The sequence below is a fragment of the Musca autumnalis genome, unplaced genomic scaffold, assembly GCF_047663935.1.
Source record: "Musca autumnalis isolate F117 unplaced genomic scaffold, ASM4766393v1 scaffold_3, whole genome shotgun sequence".
In the NCBI taxonomy this organism is placed as follows: Eukaryota; Metazoa; Arthropoda; class Insecta; order Diptera; family Muscidae; genus Musca; species Musca autumnalis.
The window spans coordinates 216,993,221-217,016,122 of record NW_027411866.1 but is presented as its reverse complement, the minus strand read 5'-3'; the positions used below and the strand labels follow the sequence as shown (position 1 = coordinate 217,016,122).

At 36.4% G+C, this 22,902-nt stretch overlaps 1 long non-coding RNA gene across 1 annotated transcript in view; it reads right to left on the bottom strand.

The window, feature by feature from the left end:
* LOC141398981 (uncharacterized) overlaps positions 1-16,323 on the bottom strand; it is a 647,890-nt gene extending 631,567 nt beyond the window's left edge. Inside the window, exon 1 of the long non-coding RNA XR_012411742.1 lies at positions 15,675-16,323. This is a non-coding gene — a long non-coding RNA (uncharacterized lncRNA). The remainder of the gene's footprint in view (positions 1-15,674) is intronic.
* Between the last annotated feature and the right edge of the window lie 6,579 nt (positions 16,324-22,902).

Here is a 22,902-nt window from a genome sequence, read left to right as displayed (position 1 = left end):
CGCGAAAGGATTTACAAAAGAAGATGGTATTATTTGAAATAGGTAGAGGTACCAAAATCATAGGGATATCATTACGAGTATAACCAAATATTGGGTACGAAACTACCTTTCCCGACAGTAAATCTATTGACATAATTTAGTTTAAATTTAGGAACTAAAGTGCTGCTATAACCTTATCAGTGACATCTTTAAATTTTTTGAATTTAAGCAAAAAAAAAAATATATATATATATATATATATATTTTAAATCTACCAAACACCATTTTACCTTTCTTTTTGTCTTGTGCAAAAAAATACTTCAAAATTTATTCCCGTTGTGTATAGAAAAATCCACTTAAACGTTTATAACAGCACTCTGACAGTTATGTCGGATTATTTTTCATGTATTGTTCAACGTTAAATATGTATGTATGTACTTGAAAAGAACCGAAAAATTTCATTCAATTCTATTGAAAAATTTATGAATGTCTACGCTGTTGAAACGGATCATGGGAACAAAATAAACTTTTGTCTGATGGCGAAAATTTGAAGTGTAGCAAAAGTGACCACAGGCCAGTGTATTACTCGTTGCAGCTTATATTTAAATTCAATGTTTGAAAGATATTTTAAATCTAGTTGAAAGTTGTTATCATTGTATATTCGTTATGAATTACCGCATATGTGGACAGAATATTTCACATGAAAACAAGTAAGAACGTCCTTAAGTCGAACTTGTTATACCCTCCACCACGAGTGGTATTTAAGTAAAATGGAAATTCAGTCGGAAAGGGTTTACTTCCAAGGTAGACTAAATACCAAGACTCAGCCATTTTGGTGGGATGTTGTGGCCACAACCTTCAAAATACCGATAATCGGGAGGTAGCGTTCTATGTGGGCTATATGAAAGCGTGGACCTATATTGACAAATTTCATATGGAAAGTTTTATACCTAAAATTGGAACTAAATACCAAATTTAAGCAATTTGCGTAGATACAACCTTCAAAATACCGGAAATCGGGAGTTTCCGTTCCTTGGGGGCTACATGAAAGCGTGGACCCATACCAACAAAAATCTGGGGGGTAAGTTTTATACCCCCAACGAAGGCTAAGTACCAAATTTCAGCCATTTCGGTGTGATAATGAAACTAAACCTTCAAAATACCGAAAATCGAGTAGTACCGTTCTATGGGGGCTGTATTAAGGCGTGGACGTGTACCAACAAATTTCTGGGGGAAAGTTTTATACACCCAACGAAGACTAAATACCGAATTTCAGCCACATTAGATGACTATTGAGGTCACAAGCTTCAAAATACCGAAAATCGGTAGGTACTGTTCTATGGGGGCTATATGAAATTTGAATACCCCAACGAAGGCTAAATACCAAGCTTCAGCCATTTTAATTGATTGTGGTGGCCATAACCTTCAAAATACCGAAAATCGGAAGGTACCGTTCTATGGAGGCTATATGAAGGCGTGGACCTGTACAGAAAATTTTAGAGGGGAAAGTTTTGTATCCCCAACGAGGACCACATTTCGGTGATAATGAAGCAGAAACCTTCAAACTACCGAAAATCGGGTGATACCGTTCTATGGAGGCTACATCAAAACGTTAACCGATATAGCCCTTTTGCAATACCAAACATCCTAGGAGTAATATAAACTTCTATACCAAATTCCAAAACTCTATCTTAAAAATTGCGAGCTGTAACTTGATTTCAACAGACGGAAGGATAGACGGACATAGTTATATCGACTAGAAATTTTACTCTGATCAAGAATATACATATATACTAGGGTCTCCCATGAATATTTAGATGTGTTACAAACGGAATGACAAATTTAACTATACCTGAAATTTTGTGTGAGGGTTAGTCTTGGAGCGGAGCTGTCCATAATTCAAAGTAAATCCTTGTAAATAAAACCTGCAGCAAATTCCTATAAAATTATTTATTGCCTTCGAACATCCCATGGGATCCTGAGAGTCATCCAAACCTCAAAGCGGACCTCAGTATAATAATCAGAAAACTAATCAATAAACAAACATAAGGAAGAGTGCTACAAAGCATACCTCGAAAGTTTCGAGGATAACTCCAAAACCTACGAGAAGGTGAAGACAGCTGCTGTTCTATCATTCAGGCAACACATCAAAGAAATCATTAGCAATGATGGAGTGTTTATCTCGGATAACTCACAAAAGGCTAAAGTCCTGGCAGTTCACAGGCAGGATATTCACTAGTCCCAAGTAACACAACAACCAGGTCAGTACAGCTGTGGATAGAGGAATTTATCAAAGAACAAAAATCAGATTCATTCGCAACAGGTGATTGATCCCTGTGGGATGACAATGGGAATTGACATGGCCGGATCAGCTATAGCACGACGAGCACCGAAGATGTCTTGTAACATCGACAATGTTTCGGACATCGCACTAAAGAAGGCAGGAGAACCCACCGTCCTTTTACTCACAATACCATTTAATCACTTTCTCAACGGCTATTTCCCGTTAACCTGGAAAAAGTACTAGTTTTACCGACCCTGAAGGGTGCCACCGTGGTGCAATGGTATGCACACCCGCCTTGCACGCTAAAGGTCGTGGGTTCGATTCCCCGGCCAGTCAACATCAAACACTTTTCAACGGTGGCAAAATACCCCTCAGTAATGTTGGCGACATTTTCTGAGTATTTCAGCCTTGTACAACTTCTCTACAAGTGGTGTCTTAGACACGCCGTTCGGAATCGGCGATAAACATTAGGTCCCATATCATTGAGCTAATATGAATTGGGGTGTACTCATTGATATGAGAGAAGTCTCCCCTGTCTTGCCTGGGATGTTTGTGCAACAATTATTATATACCAACCCTGAAACCTGGAGCAGATTATTTTTTGTGGGTGAAAGCAATAAGCAAATTTCCCTATCATAGCCTATCATCAAGACAAGGAGAATTCTGAGAGGCTGCCAAATTGGGTTTTGACGTAAACACTCAACAACCTATGTTCGAGCAGCCTTTTCCACATAGGTAACGGAAGGTTTTTATACGGAAAAAAGAAATCATTGTGGTATGCTTGGATTTCGTTAATTCTTTCGATACGATGTGACAGAATGGTATTTAAACAAAAAACAATCGTTTACCATCGATTGAAGCATCGAGTCTTTCGAGTGAGAGTGGATGGCAAGGTGCTTTTAAAGCGACTCGTCAAGGCAGATGTTCTTCAAGGATCAATTCTGGGGCAACTGTTCATCATCGATGTACCAAGATCACCGGAAAATAGTCCTATTGGAGATGCGAGGACGTTATGGAATGATCGTCTGAAGATAGTGTAAAGACGTTTTTTAAACAACATCAACGTTAGATAATATAAATCTGTGGTTTTTATGGGTAAACTGAGGTCAACAACGAAAAGCTTCCGGAAGTACATACCAACCATCAAAGTAAGTGTGACATATCTTGACATTATTTTACACAATAACTTCGACTTCTGCCGCCACGTTGACTATGTGCTGTCAATTCCGTATGCAAGAAGGATTATCGCGTATGTAAAATGCTGATATACAAGCAGCTAATCCAACCATTCATCACGTACCCTTTCTACTCAACAAATAGGGACTTAACCTCACCGTTAGAAAATGTGAATCTTTGTTTTTTAAGGGCAAACCGACATCAATCGCGAAAAGCATAGGGAAGTACATACCAACCATCAAAGTTGGTAATGAAATTATTGGAACTTGTGACAGGATGAAATATCCTCAAATTATCTTACACATATGCTGCCAAAGCCCAAAAATATGAACTTTCCTACCAAAGACTACCGTATTGTAGGAGGAATATCGCCGGATGATAAAACTGTTAATATAGAAGCTGGTAATCCGGCCCTTTATCATCTACTCTTTCCCCTCAACAAATGGGCTCTCAATCTCAACGTTGGAAAATGTGAATCCGTGGTTTTTGAGGACAACCCGAAATCAACAGCGAAAACCTTCCGGAGAAGCATTTTGGTGTGCGCGGAGGATTATCGTCTGATGTGAAACTGTAGTATAGGAGAACCGCGCAAAATTTTCTGGGGAAGAGCAAAGACGTACATGACAGGATTGTGGAACAATTTCTGAAGTACCACTCTATGGACCTATGACATGGACCTTTTTAAAAATATATTAGTTTTTGTTTCATTCGAACGCGATCTTCTTAAATTTGACCTAAGGTTTTAGCCATGATGCCTACCAGCGGCCACCTCGGGAATAATTTTCCAAAGTAGTTCATGGATTTAAGATTATTCAGTGTTAAAATCAGCTACCATCTAGTGCCAGACTATAAATGGTGGGCCGCTGACTAAAGCTGCCCTAGAATAAGCCTATTTTTGCACCATAACATAATCGGGACCTTTGTTCATGTCATTTTGTATTAAGAGCATAAAACAATTCTTACCGTATACCCCCTCCAGGGGGGAAAGGGGGGAGAATGTTACGCTCGTGGTTTCTTAAAACACTCATCGCAGCAGAACGAAGCTGTAACCGGTGCATTGGCTTGATTTTTACACTCTAAATATTTTTGGTCACTTTCTCCATACAGGTGGACCCACTGTGCAATGGTCACTAAAAAATTGTCAACATATAACGGGACCCGATTTTCAGGTTTTAGCAACTTTTTTGACTGAACTATCCATAATTTGATATTTGAGGTTCCCAATGGTCACCAAAAATGTTTATAGCCCCCATATATAGGTGCCGCCCGATTGAAGACAATTAATTATGCATTAAAGGTATCTGTAAAAATGTATCCACCTAAAATTATGGACAGGAATGAAACTTATTACTTCATTCTAGTTTAAAATATAATCGGCTTGGACGAACTTAACTTTAACCATAAAGTAGATATCATACCCTGACTTAATTATAACTACGGCCAAAAATGCCTCACCGAAATAATGGTTCTAGATCCCAAGTATCTTTGGACGAAACCGGTTTCAGATAAATTTGAGTCGATTTAGTAATCTCCGTCCATCTGTCTGCCTGGCTGGCTGACGCGTACGATAACTCTCGAACTGATCAATCGATTTGAACCAAATTGTTTGCACTTCGTAATATTTTTCCCAAACTAAGTTAGAGTTCGAAAATGAACCAAATCGGTCCACTCCTTTGGGTACCTCCCCCATAAAAATTCAACATTTTCTGTAAAATAGTGTGAACGATAACTCTCGAAGGCACTAACTGATTTGTTTCACAACATAAGACTTTCACGATATATAGATCAGCATCGAATATGGTTTATATAGGGCCACTCCTTCGAGTACCTCCCACACAAAACTTCGGAAAAAATTAAGTTCAACAGCTGTTCCCAAATCGCTTTGATTATTTTTGCAACAACTTGTATTCGCTGCCCCCACTACGATGGTACACGTTTTTTCAGGGACAAGTCCTTATTTACCGAGAAAATAGCCGGCAAGCCGTAAAAACCCCTTATGGCACCACGTTGGAGTGGTTAAAGCGCACGCATAAATCGTACGGATCAGCCGATTCGGTCCATAGTTTGGCATTCGTAATATGTTCTTAGTTCTAAGATTGTTCATATCGGTTCACTCCTTCAGGTACTCCCCCCACAAATGTTCAAAACTTTTCGCTAAAGTGGTGCCTACGATAACTCTCGAAGGCAGTAACCGAGTTCGTCCATACTTTGCATATCGTAATACTTCTGCGAATCTTGGACATGGTTCTAATATGTAATATATCGGTCTACTATTTAGGGTACCTCCCACACTAAAGTTCAACATTTTTGTTTAAGTGCAGTTTAGGGTCTGTTCGAAGATCCTTTGAAATGTACACCGATGCTAATCCATGTACTGTTTACAAAGATAATATGCTATTGGTCGGTGGCCACCTGAAATGACTGGGGTTCGCGCTAACTATCGAAAACAAATCGTCGGTGTCATGCTTAAGTGTTCCACACGCCATTTTTGACTTTTTGAGATACCGGTGGTTTGTAGGGTTTTTCGGTATGCTCTTTCTGAATTTCTAGTCGGCTTTCTCCTATCTGCTCTAGTTTCCGAGATATCCACGGCTCGACGGGAAAGCATTAACTTTTTTCAGCTATGAAATTAATATTTTAAAAACGTACAAGTTTAAAAACACATTTCAAAAATCGGAATTTTAATTTTCGATTTAGAAGTATTTAATTTATTGAGGCAAAGATGGAAAATTTTTTTGTCACTTTGTTCCATGTGATTTACAATATTTCACATTTGAGTCATAAGTGCGGATATGGAACAAATCGACAAAAATTCTTTTTTAAAAAATCTCTATAACTTTTATATTTCAATACATATTCCTCTAAATTTTTGCATATATGTTCTATATACTATTATTAGCATTTCAAGTCAAAAATAAAAATATTTGCTTTGGCCAGCTCCACACAGTTGTGACGCAAAACATTAAAATGCGATTATCTCAAAACGGGCAAATGGCGTATGGAACACTTAAGCATGAACGATAACTCTTGAAGGAAATAATCGATTTGATCCATACTTGCACATCGTGCAATTTTTACTTAACTTAGATGAGGTTCCAAAATGGACTCAATCGGTCCTCCCCTACGGGTACCTCCCACACAAAATTTCGGCTAAGTTCAGATTAGGACCTGCTCTCGAATCGCGTTGATTTTTGTTGCAATAACTTGTATTCATTGACCCCATACGACGTTAAAAATTGCATCAGGGGCAAGTCCATACTTCCTGAGAAAACAGCCTGAAAGATGCAAAAAGCCCCTATAATACCGTGTGTAGTGGAAGGAGCGCAAGATAATTCTCGAACAGATCTGCCGATTCGGTCCAAAATTTGGCCTTCGTAATATTTTGTCGAAACATAGTTTAAATTCGAAGATAAGCCATATAGGTTCACTCCTTCAGGTACTTACCCCACAAAAGTTCAAAAATGTTCGGTCAAATTGTGCGCACGATAACTCTTGAAGGGAGTGACTGATGTAATCCATACTTTGCACATTCTAATATATCTAGCATATAGATCAGGTTCTAATATGAACTATATCTGTCTACTCCTTCGGATAAGTTCACTTTAAAACCTGCTCTCGTATCACTTTGATTTTTGTTGAAGCGATTTGTATTCGCTACCTCCATTACGACGGTAAAAGTTTTTTGAGGGGCCAGTCCATATTTCTTAAGAAAACAGCCCGAAAGGTGTAAAAAATTCCTATGTCACCATACATATGTGGCTGTCGGAGAGCACGATAACACTCGAACTGTTCAACCGTTTTGGTCCAACATTTGGTCTTCGTCAAATTATATCCAAACATAGTTTCATGGGGCAATACAGGTCCACAACTTCCGGTACTCCTCCCAATATTTAAAAATTTGCACTAAAATGCTAGGGCGATATTACTTGAATGGGGCAACCAATTTTGTGCAAACTCTGGATCTCCTAATATTTTGTCAAAATTTAGTTTAGCTTCTAAAATGTCCCATATCGGTCCTCCCTAAGGGTACCTACCCCACAAAGGTTCAACATTTGTGTCTTAGTGCAGTTAATTCCTAATCCGCATTTTTTGTCGGCAATTTCAAATGTCCAAAAAGGGCCACAAAATTCTGAAGAGACCTTAAATACATTCGAAAGTTTCACTTCACATTGGCTGAGGGTATATATCTGTCGGCAAAGCCGACTGACACTTTTTTACTTGTTTTATCGGCATGTTGAAATCTCCAATCTCCAGGGTCACAAAAACTGAAAACTCCTTAATGCATAATTATTTGGTTGGTTTGGTTATTGCGTAGCCGATATTCAAATCGATATTGTCAATAGATGAAAGTTTCAATTCACACAGGCTGACGGTATATATCTGCCGTCGAGGCTGACTGATACTTCTTACATGCTTTCTAAATAAATGGCAATTAAGAAAGGAAACTACCCTCACATCAATAATTGCAGTCCGATTATATCAACACAAATATATGTAAATTCATGCTTATCACCGAACTACGTGCTACTATGATTCCACCCACATACATGTTTCAAATAGTTAAAATACACTTAAATAAGTGAATATGTGTCAATCGACAACATGTAGCTGTAGATCCTATAACTGTCCACAGTGTGGTCAGAGTATTATAAGTAAAAAAATATGCCTATTGCAGTAAAATTATTACTAACAAAACAATGAGGGCTTATATCATTCTTAAAATGTTCCATAATTTAAAGGCTTGTTTACACGAAATTTAGCCAAACAAAAATTTGGCCTACATAAAACCAAGGCAAAAGACTACATTTCTTCTAACAAACAAATTTTACATTTTGACAAATTAACTGTATAACTGGCTAACTTCAAAGGCAAAATACTGTGAAAGCAACGTCAAAATCAGGACAAAGCTTTGCAAAGTAGAAAACAAAATGGAAAAACATAAAAATAGAAATACATACACCCGCAGCAAATAAGACTGTGAAAAAACAAGAAAACGAAAACATCTAAAGGATGAAATCCATGTTGGTGTGTAGTATATAATTCGCTATATACATACATGAGTTTCCTTTGCATACATGCGTGTTTGTATGCCACCAACACCTACATATTCACATCAAGAACCACCAACAGTATCAGCTAAAGCAACAATCTCTCAAAACAGCCATCCATATGTTGGCAATTTATCAGCTGCTCAAAATCATAAAGCAAAAATACGACTGACATGGTTGCGTTATATGTGGCAAGGCAAAAACCAAATGAAAGGAATTTTGCCGCTTTAAAGGACATAAATAGCAATACCGGTAACACCATTGTGTGTATGTGCGCAAAAAAGATTAAAGTATAAAAACGAACATATTTAGTTTGAGGATTGAAATTTAAACATTTTTATGAAAAAAATTTTAAAGTCGTATAAAACACGAGCATACTCGGATATTTATGTCAATGAAGCAAATGATTCGTTGAATGATATTGAACTTGTGGTAGTTAAAATGTAAGGATGTATTTAAAATAACACTAATTTAGAAATTTTGATGAGACGACTTGATAAAAATGTTGATCACAAACTGTATCAAGGAAACATACAAAACATATATGTATGTATTTTAATAAATTATTTCTCTATAATGGCTACAGCACTGTATCCAATATTAATAGGTCCCGCTCTTTAGTTTGGCAACGTGGACTTGTATTGGCAATGGAATGATATTGATAGACTTCGCAGCTGTAAACAAACTGCAGTAACTCGTAAATAAGGCATCTGAACTAGGGATGGCGATCTCAAAATCCTGAATGCCGAAACCTCGGGTTTTTCGGTATTACTCAAATCTCGAATCCCGGGATTTACTTCTTCTTTTCAATGATGTTTTATACACATATGGAAGAATAATCATCTGTAGAATGAGTTGTTGAAAGTATAATTGATCAATTACGTCACGAAGGGTATTATTTGAAATACATTTAGACAATATTACATAACGGAATATGTAAAAGCCCCTCTTTTATAAAGTCTGTTCGAAAACTTTGCAAGTAAATGTACTTGTAAGCTCTTACAAGTACTACTCAGTTCTCTTTTACTGAACAAGTTTGTTATCGACCTGTTATCGCATTTTGTAAAAGTTTGTACTAATTTTGGGTTATTGTTTAACGTTGAAAGAAATGAAACATACTCCTATAGTGGCAAGTCCCAACAAATTCCGGCTTAAGGAACTTCGAAATCCCGAATTCAGGGATTTTTGAAAACCTGTCTTGTTCGACATCCCTAATGTCTAGATGAAAGACATTAATAGAGGTAGATGGATGTACGATAGCCACATTAAAGTTTATTCAACTTGCTCACTTATCTAATGAAAGCCCGATCTAAGCAGACAGCTTCAAGCCGCAATTTGTTACCAAACTTTATTTGAGGGCAAACTTTGCATGAAATTCTAGAAATGTTCAGGTCATACTATGGATTCCTTACTGGGAGCCTTAATTCAATATTTTTTGCAAATATTTTTTGTGTTCTTGTCGGGCCCTTATCGGGCAATATACAACATATTTTAAAAGTGGGCGTGGTTCCGGTATTTTCGGCTCCAAATATGTGCCTAGGTTGCACACAAACCCATTGCCTCCTAAAATGTATTCTAAAACCAATATAATCATAAGTTTGCCTTATACATATAGGTGTTTGGAAGGTGCCCCATCTCCTCCGAAATTGATAAAATATATATAACAACGGCAAACATGGAGCTTTTGTTCCAAATTTGATGGAAATCGGTTCAGTAGTATTGGAGCTATAACTTCTTCAAAAAAATAAACAGGCATGATCGGTTCTTTAGACCCCAAAGATGTACCTAGATTGTATATTAATCCGTAAATTTTTAAACCGATACATGAATAATTTTTGCAAATATATATTAAAAATATCGCATTGTAGAAAAAAAAAAACAAGTAAAAAAAACTATCAGTCGGCTTGGTCGACAGAGATATACCCTCAGCCTACTTGAATTTAAACTTTCATCTACGGACAGATCGAATTTATTTAAGGTCTATTCAGAATTTTGTGGCTCTTTTTGGACATTTAAACTTGCCGGGTTAGTTCAAAAGTGTTGCGGAGGAAGTACTTAATGGAATGGACCGACTTGGTATATTATGGAAGTGGATCTTATTTTGGGAGTCAAATCTTTAAGATAGATATCTTGTCATTTCAGTGTGTCATAGTATAACTTTTGGACCAGTATGCCAGGAAGCATGAACTTATCCACGAAAAACATAATTTCGCTTTAAACAGGACCACAACGACCTGCTTCGGTATACATTTCCAAAAAATCTTCGAACAGACCTTAAAATCAGACCTTAAACTGCACTCAGACACAAATATTTAACTTTTGTGGGGAATACCGATATGGGCCAATTTAGGAGCTAAACTTAATTTGGTCAAAATGTAAGGAGATCCAAATTTTGGACCAAATTGGTTGGCCCGTTCAAGAGATATCGTACATACCATTTAAGTGACTTTTTTAAATATTGGGGGGAGGCACCGGAAGTTCTGGGCAGGTATTGCCCATCTTCGAACTGAAACTAAGTTTGGAAAAAAAATATGACGATGGGCAAATTTTGTATCAAGTCGGTTGATCAGTTCGAAAAATCAAAATGATTCGAGAGTTGGTCTTAAAGTAAACTTATCCGAAATTTTGTGCGGGAGTAGTGGACAAATATAGTCCATATTGGAAACTGATCTATATCAGGTAGATATATTACGATGTGTAAAGTATGGACAAAATCGGTCACTCCCATCAAGAGTTATCGTGCGCACCATTTTTCCGAACATTTTTGAACTTTTATGGGGGAGGTAACTGAAGGAGTGGACCGATGTGGCCTTCGAACTTAAACTTAGTTTGGACAAAATATTACGAAGGCCACATTTTGGATCGAATCGGCCGATCCGTTCGAGAGTTATTTTGTGATCCAACCACTACACACGGTGTCATTGCACCTTTCAGGCTATTTTCTCAGGAAGTATGGACTTGCCCCTGATAAAATTTGTACCGTCGTATGTGGGGTAGTGAATACAAGTTGCTACAAGAAAAATAAAAGCAATTCGAGAGAAGGTCCCAAACTGAACTTTTCCGAAATTTTGAGTGGGAGGTACCCGAAGGAGTGGGCCGATTGACAGACGGACGACATGGCTAAATCAACTCCAAATTGTCAGAAAAACATTTGGTCCAAACATACTTGGGGTCTAAAACCATTATTTCGATGAGGCACATTTGGCCTGTATGAAAGTGTATACACCTTCGTTAGCATAAATGCTGGGGGGTATAATGAAGCCAGGTCAATATTTTCCTCCGCAGAAACAGTCAAATGATCATTATGGTGATGACTTTTTTCAAAAAAAATTCCTCTTGCACGTATGAATGTCCTTAAGGACTAAAATAGGATAACGATTTTTATACCCTTAGCCTTTAGGCTAAAGAGGGTATATACACTTTGATACGACCAAAATCGTGCCCCATCGAAATAATGGTGTTAGACCCCAAGTATGTTTGTACGATATCCGTTTTAGACAATTTTGACTAGATCTAGCAATGTCCGTCTGTCTCTCTGGCTGGTTGGTGCGCACGATAACTCTCGAATGGATCAATCGATTCGGTTCAATTTTTGGGTATCGAAATATTCTGTCCAGATTTGATTTAAGTTCGAAGATGGGCCATATAGGTGCACTCCTTCAGGTACCTCCCCCACAAATGTTCAAAAATTGTCGCAAAACTTGTGCTCACGATAACTCTCGAAGGGAGTAACCGAATTGAACCAAATTTTGCATTTGGTAATACCACCTCTAGGCATACATCAGGTTCGAATATGGATTACATCGGTCCACTCCTTCAGGAACCTCCCACACAAAATTTGAAATAAGTGCAGTTTAGTGACACCTCACGAATCGTTATGAATTTTTTTGTAACATCCGCACGAAAATCCTGTGCGGCCCCAGTTACGTCATTTTGGTATAAATACTTATAGTTCACTGAAAATGTCGAGAGCAAAACATTGGGAAGGTCGGTCCACGTTTTGGGATAGTCCCCATGCAACGGTACTTCTTAATGTTTCGGTATTTTGAATATTTTAGCTAAACTTATCAACCAAATTAGTTGAATTTTGAGATGCGGGATTTTCACTTTACAAAAAAAAATTCCGATACAAATTATGGACATAGGTGGACGTTTTGATATAGACCCCATATAACTGTATCTCCCGATTTTCGGAACTTTGAAGATTTTACATATGTTTAACGGCCAAATACGCCGAAAGTTTACATTGAGGGTTCCCAATGGACCAAAAAACTTTTCTGATAAAAATGATGTACATAGGTCCACGTTTTGATAGGCTCCAATAGAACGGTATCGCCCGATTTTCGGTATTTTCAAGGTTTTAGCCACATTAAACAACCAATGCAGCTGATATTTGGTATTTAGTCTTCGCCAGGTCTTGCGAAATATTTTTACGGAGGACTGTTGGTATTGGTTCACGTTTTGATATAACCCCGTGGAACGGTACCGCCCAATTTTCGGGTTTTTAAGGTTTTAGCCACATTATCCACCCAAAATTACAGAAATTTGGTGTTCAGTCTTCATATATTTTTGTGAGTTTATTGAAAAAATTGTCGTCAAATAAGAGAATTTTCCTTAAAATTTTTTTGGCCGACCAATGGTCAATAAACGGCACATTTTTTTGTTAAAAATCGAAATTTTGACTTTGTATTTTTTTCCTAGACGATGCATTCTTTTTCGGGGACAAGTCCATACTTTTTGAGATAATGGCCTGGAGCTCCAAAAAATGTGCCGGCACTAACTAAACTTGGTTATGCCTAACATAACACTCGCGTACATACTTGGATTACGTTCATATATGGAACTACGTCGTACCACTCCTTAGGGTATCTCCCACACAAAATTTGGAACATGTAAAGTTTAAGGTTTTTTTCTACCCTCAGCATTTATGCTATCGAGGGTATATACACTTTCATACGGGCAAAATGTGCATCATCGAAATATTGGTTGTTGACCCCAAGTATGTTTGGACGAAATGAGTTTCAGACAATTTGGAGTTGATTTAGCCATGTCCGTCCGTCTGTCTGGCTGGCTGGAGCGCACGATAACTATCCAACGGATAAACCGATACGGTCCAAAATTTGGCTTTTGTAATATTTTGTCCAAACTTAGTTTAAGTTCGAAGATGGGTTATATCGGTCCTTCTTTCCCACAAAAGTTCGAAAATGTTCGGAAAATTTGTGCGCACGATAACTCTTGAAGGAAGTAACCGATTTGGTTTATACTTTGCAAATCGTAAAATTTCTACCTGACTTAGATGGGGTTTCAATATGGACTCAATCGGTCCACACTTTCGGATACCTCCCACACAAAATTTCGGCAAAATTCAGTTCAGGAGCTGCTCTCGAATCGCTTTGATTTTTGTTGCAGCAACTTATATTCACTGCCCCCATACGACCGTACAAGTTCCATCAGAGGCAAGTCCATACTTCCTGAGAAAATGACCTGAAAGTTGTGAAAACCCCCTATAACACCGTGTGTAGTGGTTGGAGCGCAAGATAACCCTCGAACAGATCTGCCGATTCGGTCCAAAAATTTGCCTTCGTAATATTCAGTTCAAACTTAGATTATGTTTGAAGATAAGCCATATCGGTCCACTTCTTCAGGTACCTCCCCCACAAAAGTTCAAAAATGTTCGGAAAAAATTGTGCGTACGATAACTATTGAAGAGAGCGACCGAGTTGGTCCATACATTACACATCCTAATATATCTACCAGATATAGATCAGGTTCGAATATGGGCTATATTTGTCCACTCCTTCGGTTACCTCCCTCACAAAATTTCGGATAGGTTCATTTTAAGGCCTGCTCTCGAATCACTTTGATTTTTGTTGCAGCAAAGTGGCGTTCGCTGCCTCAATTATGACGGTAAAAGTTTTTCAGGGGTAAGTCCATACTTCTTGAGAAAACAGTCCGAAAGGTGTAATGGCACCATATGTAGTGTCTGGAGAGAACGATAACTCTCGAACTGATCAACCGATTTGGTTCAAAATTTTTCATATTTTGTCCAAACTTAATTTCACTTCGAATATGGGTAATACAGGTCCTTAAATACATAAATCGATTTTCAAGATGGACTATGTTGCTCAATTCCCTCAGTCAAATCAAATTAATTAGCAAGGCCTCCACATTTGTTCGAAACGTCCATAATCGTTAAGATAACTGCACCAAAACTTCGAAAAATGGCTATATTTTTGTAGGCATATTCGTTTGGTGCAAACGATTTCGGTATTTGACCGGTCCATATATGAAAGCCTCAATATTCAGTCTGAGGGTACATCTAAAAAAAATTTAGAGATAACTAAATTGGGATGGCGGAGTATGCTAATATTACGACCAAAACATGGGCCGTCTTTTTAAATGTTGTCTAAAATCAGAATATGTTAATATTCATGCAATTTGCAGACGTAAGAAAGCATGACAACATTTTGGAAAGTAACCAAATCTGAAGTAATCGAAATCTCCTCCACAGAAACACTCAAATGGTCATTAAAATAAGATTAATATTGTTTTATATAATCATGAAAATGTATTCAAAGTATGATACAGAGAAACGATGTTGTAAAATTCATCATCCTAACGGTCATACTAGAAAACCAAAAATGTCACTGTAAACATTCACGATTACTGCTAAGACGTCCTTCCAAATAAACACGTACGGTGTCAGCATCCGAAATATGTATGTGCATCTGAATTAATCAATTCCAAAAAAGACCACATCTTAAAGTATTACAAGTACAAACTGTAAACAAGCCCGTTAACTGCTAAGACGTCCTTCAAAAAAAAAACACGTATGGGGTTAGCACCCTAAGTATGTCTGTATGTAGACAACATTTCATATTTACGACTAATGTCTACATACAAGGGTAATTAGTTGTGAAAGCAATCATCTAATCGACCTTCTTCGATGCACACAAAAAAAAAACAGAATAAGTACTCAAAAGAGGAAACGAAAAAACATGATAAGTTCAAGATAAAACAAGCATGCAACACAACAAATGATTGTATGTACATAAAATCAATATTTTAAATTTTGCCTTTAAAACAATTTGTACACCTTAAGCCACAATTTTAAGATGTTTACATATTTATATATTGATGAGATCTGGGGATAAACAATAACAAAAAACTCTATTGCGGGTACTTACCTTTTCCGAAAATTCACGTTCTTATTAAAGTTCACATATTATATTTCTTTATTTCAAACACACACACAGAAACACATATTTATATGCATTCTTTTATACTATATTTGCAAAATCTCCCTGTTGGAGCTATGAATTCGATGTTATATTATATGGGTGAATAAATTTCTTACGATTTCCGTTGGGTTACACAATACCACAAGATTTCAAAAAAGTTATTTCTGACAATTAATATTTTTTTTTAATTTTTCTTTTCGAAATTGCCTTGTTTTGTATTTTTTTATTTAAAAACACTACCGCCTAAGATACCGTAAACCGTAATGCACCGAAAACGTATGTTATGCTTTATAGCCTTGCAAAGATATAGATTTTTACCACAATTTTGCTATACTGTACAAAATCGACGAATTTACACTTCGATTTTCGTAAAGATGTTATTCACTTTTAACTATTTTTAATTCGCGAAAAATGTATTAATTATCACTTCACTCAAAACCGGCATCGTCGAACTGCATCGAACTTTTAATCCTTTTAATTCCTTGCACTTTTTTTCCACATGAAAGTTTAGCACAAAAAAGTTTACGCCTAATACGAAAAAACGCGCACCGTGCGTCACTAGCAACCGTTACGTGTAGAAATCACGCGAAGACTAAATATGTGTTCCTCCTTGGCACGACAAGAAGTCGTAACAATTTCTTTATTGTCCCCATACCTCCATCCAGTACAACGAAACACAACACAACTATTACACATATCAGCAGCATAACGGTACACATAACGGCAACGAAATTTGTTGATGCGAGAATTGAAAACCACGAGTCCAAAATGCATCCAACCATTCATACACGACGAGAGCAATGGACGACAGAGTAAAACAAAAAAAACAAAACAACATAAAATTTCCCCAAACAAAGAGCATAGGAAACAGCATCCACAAAGCCTAGGCAGTAATTGTGTATTGGAACAACAATCAAAACAAAACATTAACAACACAAGCAACAAGAAGGAAAATAACATATGGGAGAGTGTCCAATAGCAACATAACAACAACAATATGGACAGATAAATCCATAGAGAAAAATTCTCCCATGGAGCACAGCATCCACAGAGTTTGCAAAAAAAATCAGTGCAAACAAAACCTACCTCAATGTGAAAAGGGAAATTTGCTCCCACCTAAGAGTCTCTCTTTCTCTTTGGGTGGCTCCATCACAGAGAATTATTAAAAGTTATCTCTCAAATACATAACAAAAATCCCCACACACGTGTTTGCTCCTTGCAAATCAAAGGGCAACATTTTTCAAGTCTCTCCCTGCAAAGGAAATTTTGGATTACTCTCCCCAAATTCTTTCTCTGTCTCTATGTCAAGAACTCTGCCACATTTATATCAAAACAAAAACATCAGTCAGTCAGTTTCCCAGCCAGCAATTGGGAGTGAGTGAGTCACTTCCTCTATCAGAAGTAATCGCTTTCTGAACTTCTATTCTAGAAAATAGCGATCCTTTATCATTTTACAATAACAATTGCATTGCTGTCCCTTTTTGAACTTCTTGAATAACTACCTAGTGTCAGAAAAGGAGATCGAAATTCTATTATTGCTTTTTTACACTAACAATGCTACTACTTACGACTATCGCATGGGCAGACACTTTTTCTAGTCAATGCAGACACTTCGATTGTTTACGTTCATTTGAGGCGTGTACAACCTTAAACTAATATAAGACTTTAGTCCATCTGGTGTTTATAAGGTACGGTGGTGCAGTGGTAAGCATGTTCGCTTTGCATTCTTAAGGTCATGGGTTTGATTCCCAGGCCAGGCAACATAACATTTTTAAAAGTACAAAAATTAATGAAGATGGCGATTTCATCTAAGGATAGTTCTTTAAAAACGTATGTAATTTGGAACATTAATTAGAATAGTAAAAAAATAAAAATTAAAAGAATAACAACAGATAAAATGAAAAACGAAAAAAAATGTTTTTTTTTCGTCACAACCAATTTTATCGCTAAAAGTACTTCTAGGAAGTCTCGAAAGCGACATTCACAAGTAGTGTCGTGGACGTGGTTCATTTCTTCCCGAACGGTGTGCCTACTTCAATTAGAATGCGATATCGCGGATGTGTATTTCTATCGCCTGGGAGTGACTGCTTCGGGTAATGGGCGATAATAAATGCTTGCTGGGTTGTAATAAATATTTTTTGGGATAGATTTTAACTTGATGTGGGAATGTCAGTATGTGTGTGTGTGCCTGCATGTAAGCTTGAGCAGGAAGTGAGTGTGTTGCCTTATGTTTTTGTTCTATATTTAATTTTTTGCACTGTTTGGTTAGGTCAGTGACGTATCAAAATACTCATAAACACTCATACTCACATAGTACATGTGTTTTGTATATATATTACCTACATACATGTGTACATAGATATAGAATTGTGTTACCGTTGTCATTCATCAGGATTTTATATTTACTCTGCCAATGCTGGAAGATTTTGTTTCCTAAATTGATGCGAGGTATTTGAGAGACAGTGTTCGTCGCATATTTTTATGTCCAAACATCATTTTGTCAGATATGTATGTAGACACGGGTATTAGGTGTCAGTGCATTACTTGAAAGGAAGGGAAATGCGACACGATAGACCCATTGTAACGCAAATGCAACCATGAAAATTGTGTCTCATCGAAATAATGGTTAAGGGCCCCAAGTATGTTTGGACTAGAGTTGGGCAATTGAACGACCTAGTTTAAAAACGTATGAGTAACGTCATACAAACTAAAGTGTGATATTAAGTATACGCAGTGTGTTCATACAATAACACTCGAAGGTCCAAATAATAGATTAGGTTCGAAAAGGGAATATATCGATTCACTCCTTCAGGTACACAAAACTTCAATTTTCCGATTTGACCGAAACTTTGGACACCCTAAAATTATTTGCAGACGTACTTATGTATATCAAGTACCAAGAGGATCTACAGTGTCGGCCAAAACTAAAGCACCCCCTAAGTAAATTTTTTTTAAATGATAATTTTTTTAAGAAAACAAAGTAATAAATTATTTTTTTATTTTTATTTATTTATATCTTTATTATTGGAAAACACAAAAATAAGGAATTCAGAATTTATTAAACAAAAGTTAAAATTCAAAAAACATTTTAGGTCGCAAATATAAGCGGACAAAACTAAAGCACCCCCCCATTTGAGGTACAAGAAAAACTATTGAAATCAATATTTCGTTGCGTATCCTCTATTCTGGATGACACAAACACATCTTTTTGACATAGAGGATATTAAATCATGAATTATTGCAGGCAAAATAATTTATTTTCAGAAAATTTAGCTTAAATCCCCAAAATACTGAAAATCGGAAGTTACCGTTATATGGGAGCTATACCCTAACGTGGACCCACGTTCACGATTTTTGGTGGGTATGTTTAGTGACCACTAGGAACCCTAAGTACCAAATTACAGCTAATTTAGTAGGAAAATGTGGCTTAAATACCCAAAATACCGAAGATCGGAAGGTACAGCTATAAGGGGGCTATACCAAAACATATATATAGATATTGTTCATATTCATCCAAAAATTATGCTACAGCATCCTCTGGTCAAATACAAAATCGCTTAGGTTTAAAAATTAGCAAAAGAACGATTCACAGAAGAACTGTAGACGCCGAAAATTACAAAATGCGACACTTTTGCGCTTTTATCGAAGTCAAATTTATGAGCACAATATAAATATTTATTCGCAATGCCCACAATCGTGATATTATATATACTCTAAATGTTTCGATATTTTTGTCGGAGAGTTTATACGTCCAAAAATGACCACGAAATTCTGAAACTCCCAGACTACACAATTCTTAGGAAACATATTTTGGTTATGTAGCCCGTATTCTGTCTTCAGAAAAAAGTCTCAACTCATATAGGCTGAGGGTATATCTCTGTCGGCAAACCCGGCTGATACTTTTTTACTTGTTTTCCAGAAAACAAAAGTTATGAATTTTCATAAGTTTGCCTCCGCTGTGACAACAGAAGTGATTAGTCTTTGGACATAGTCCTTGGAAAGTTTCTAATGTCATCGAATGCATAAACATCTAATCGTACATTAAAATAAAAATTTTTGGGAACTTAACCTATTTTTTCAGGACTTACCTAAAATTTTGCAGAGTTTTTTTAGAGATATTTTTTCGACCTTATTTTTGCATAGTCTTAAATATCTCCCGACTACTGATAAAAATGTTTTTTTTTTTTTTCTTAATGTAAGTTTCTGAATTTTTAGTTGGCTTTCACAGACTCTATCACTTCTGGTAAAATAGTAAAATTTTGGAGTTTTTATGAAACAAAAGAATATTATTTTCTTACAATAATACAAAACTCGTTTAATTAGTGTATGATATCTGGATATGTACTTTAAAGAAGAGAAGGCGTTATGTTCGGGCCCAACTGTTTATATCCTCAACCACTTTTGGTTCTCCCACCAAAAGATTTTCCAAAATCGATATTACAGACGATATTTTTAAAATTATGCTAATAGCTTCGAATTACAGAAAATCTTTCGAAAGCGAAAACGTGGAGCTATATTAGCAATTCTCTGCGGGATATAGAACCCAAAATGCTAAATAAGAGCTAATGTGGTTGAAAATTCTGGTATACACCAAAACGTAAACCTATATAAGTAATATTCATTTATTTCTTCAATTCTGTTGAAGAATTTGGTTAAAAACGTTTGTATGTGGACTATACCGGACGTGGTCTGATATGGTTAATTTTCAATTATAAACATCCCAAGTTCAAACTTGTATTTAAAATAATGTGATCTCTCTCTATTATGGCAATATTGCATTTAAAATCAAGTAAAAAACTTTAAAATAGCTTTACGTAACGCTACACAACATTATTAAGTTTCTTGATTTTTGGTCAAGTTAGGGTGCAAATGGAACTAATACCTTCAAAATGTATTAAAGAGAGGCATCGCGTTATATGGGACGTAAAAATGGGAGCTATACCAAAACGTGGACTTATATTAACAGTTTCTGGTAGAAGTATTTTTAGGTTCAAAATATTTTTTAGGCAAAAACAATTTGTGCTTTATAGCAGATATTCTTTGAGGGCAGTTGAAAAGTTGTTGGTTATTGTCTACACTGAACATATGTTTTGTATCGTATTACACTGTGCAACATTTTTAAGGTGATCTTGTGCAAACAATTCGAACTGAGGATTTTTTGAAAGTACAGACCCAAACGACAAGAAACCCTAGTTGGGTTTTGTTGTGTCCGATCCAGCTCGGATATTATGGCACCATCTAAACATGATTAAATATTGAGTTTTTAAAGAAATTCGGGGCTATATCTCTGAAACCAATGAGAATCTTTTTTTGACATCTGAAACATATTTGTAGATAAGGACAAGAATAAAATATTTGGAGAAATAATGAACTCGAAAAACTACATTTATTGCCTCAAATTTCAAAATATATGCAAAAATTTCACAATTTTTATACAAAACCATTAATTTTTCTGAATATTTTCTTTTGGAAAAATATTCACTGGAATGTAATACACAACTATTTAGCACATGTCATTGTTGTAAAATGCCTCTATGCCGTTGTTTTCAGTACATTTTTCAAATGCGATTTAATAAAAATGTCAATAATGTAGTGAAATCCGAAATGCGAAAATAAACTGTTGGTGTGAACTGTGTTTGAAATGCGTGTTGTAAAAGATATGATGCAAAGTACCGCTAAAACAACAAGAAGTAAGCATTTTACAGTTTCAGAATGTTCTAAAGAATTGTTGAGAACTTTATTTGGAAGATTTTTTGTAAAAGGCTACTTGGTTCAACTCCCAATAGTTTAGCCGATACTGACCAGAATTTCAGCAATTATGTAAAATGTTCTATATTTTATAGACTTTGATGCCCTGGAGGAGTTTTTCTTATGTGTTTTTTTCAAAAGATAAGTTCTACTAATTTAGGGCTACAATATTGCTAAAGACAGCAAGGCCAAATTCCTATTCGTTTCTGAAATAAATGCGTGATAAATGCAAAAAAGTGTAGATTTAGCCCGGTTTAGACGAGGCCATAAAATCCGAACTGGATCTGACAGGACAAAACCCTACTAGCGTTTTTGTATTCTAAATATGTACTTTCAAAAAATGCATTCTAGAAGTTGGTTACATATAAAGTGTTGCATAGTGTTATCAATTATTGTCTCTCAGGGAGTTGTACTTGTTTAGAAGCAATTGGTTATTCTCCCAGGACACTGTCTACTGAACCTGCCCAGCAAACCAAAAGTCGGATGTCCGACACGTTTGAACAATTTTGGAAACAAAGTCGTTCAGATTTCGTTCCGATTTCTAAACGATTTTTTGGAGCGGAAATAGTTCAGATTTTGTACCGATTTCGTTCCAATTTCGGAACGAATGTCGGAAAGAAATTTCCTTTCCGAAATTTCCAAGAATTTTCTTCAGATTTCATTACGAAATCGGATCGAAATCGATACGGTGCCGCTCCGACATTTCGTTCCGAAATTATGTCAACCACTTCATACAACTTTCGTTAAGATATCGTTACGATTTCGGATCAGACATCGGACGTATCGTCCGAATTTTGTTGCGATTTCGTTAAGATGTCGGTACGATTTGTTTGTTGGGTGTGTAAAAAAGCTTGATCTCGCCATACTTGTCTGGTTGGATAGTCTTCATGGATGACTAAGTCGATAACACCCAAGCACATACTGCATTTGACATCATTGTATTGTGTATATTAGGACGACCAAAAACATTTTTATTATGATTGGAAATGTTTTTCCACTGGACTTAAAACCCTAATATAACCTGTGCCACCCGATCGATCTTTGTTTCCATAGTAATGTGTAAGGGGCCAAAGATGCATTTTCACGAAAATTCTCTAAAGGCTGCAACAACGGTTCAATCTATGAAAAACTCACAGAATTCGATGAATTCTTAGTTGATACGTGCTGACATGTTGCAGAATATTTTGATTTTGGTGTTTCTTTGGAAAAGCCGAAAAGTGAGTGTGATTCTCATTCATATGGGAATACTAGACACTTAAAGAGTTCGGTTTTTCGCTAAAAAGACATCATTTCAAAAACTGAGAAGCCAATTGATAATTCCCTTCGCCGGGATGAAATCATGATATTGGTAGCGATCAGTAAAATTTTACAACACTGTCAGTTCGTTTTGAAAAACATTACTCTCTGTAATAGAGGGTAATAAATG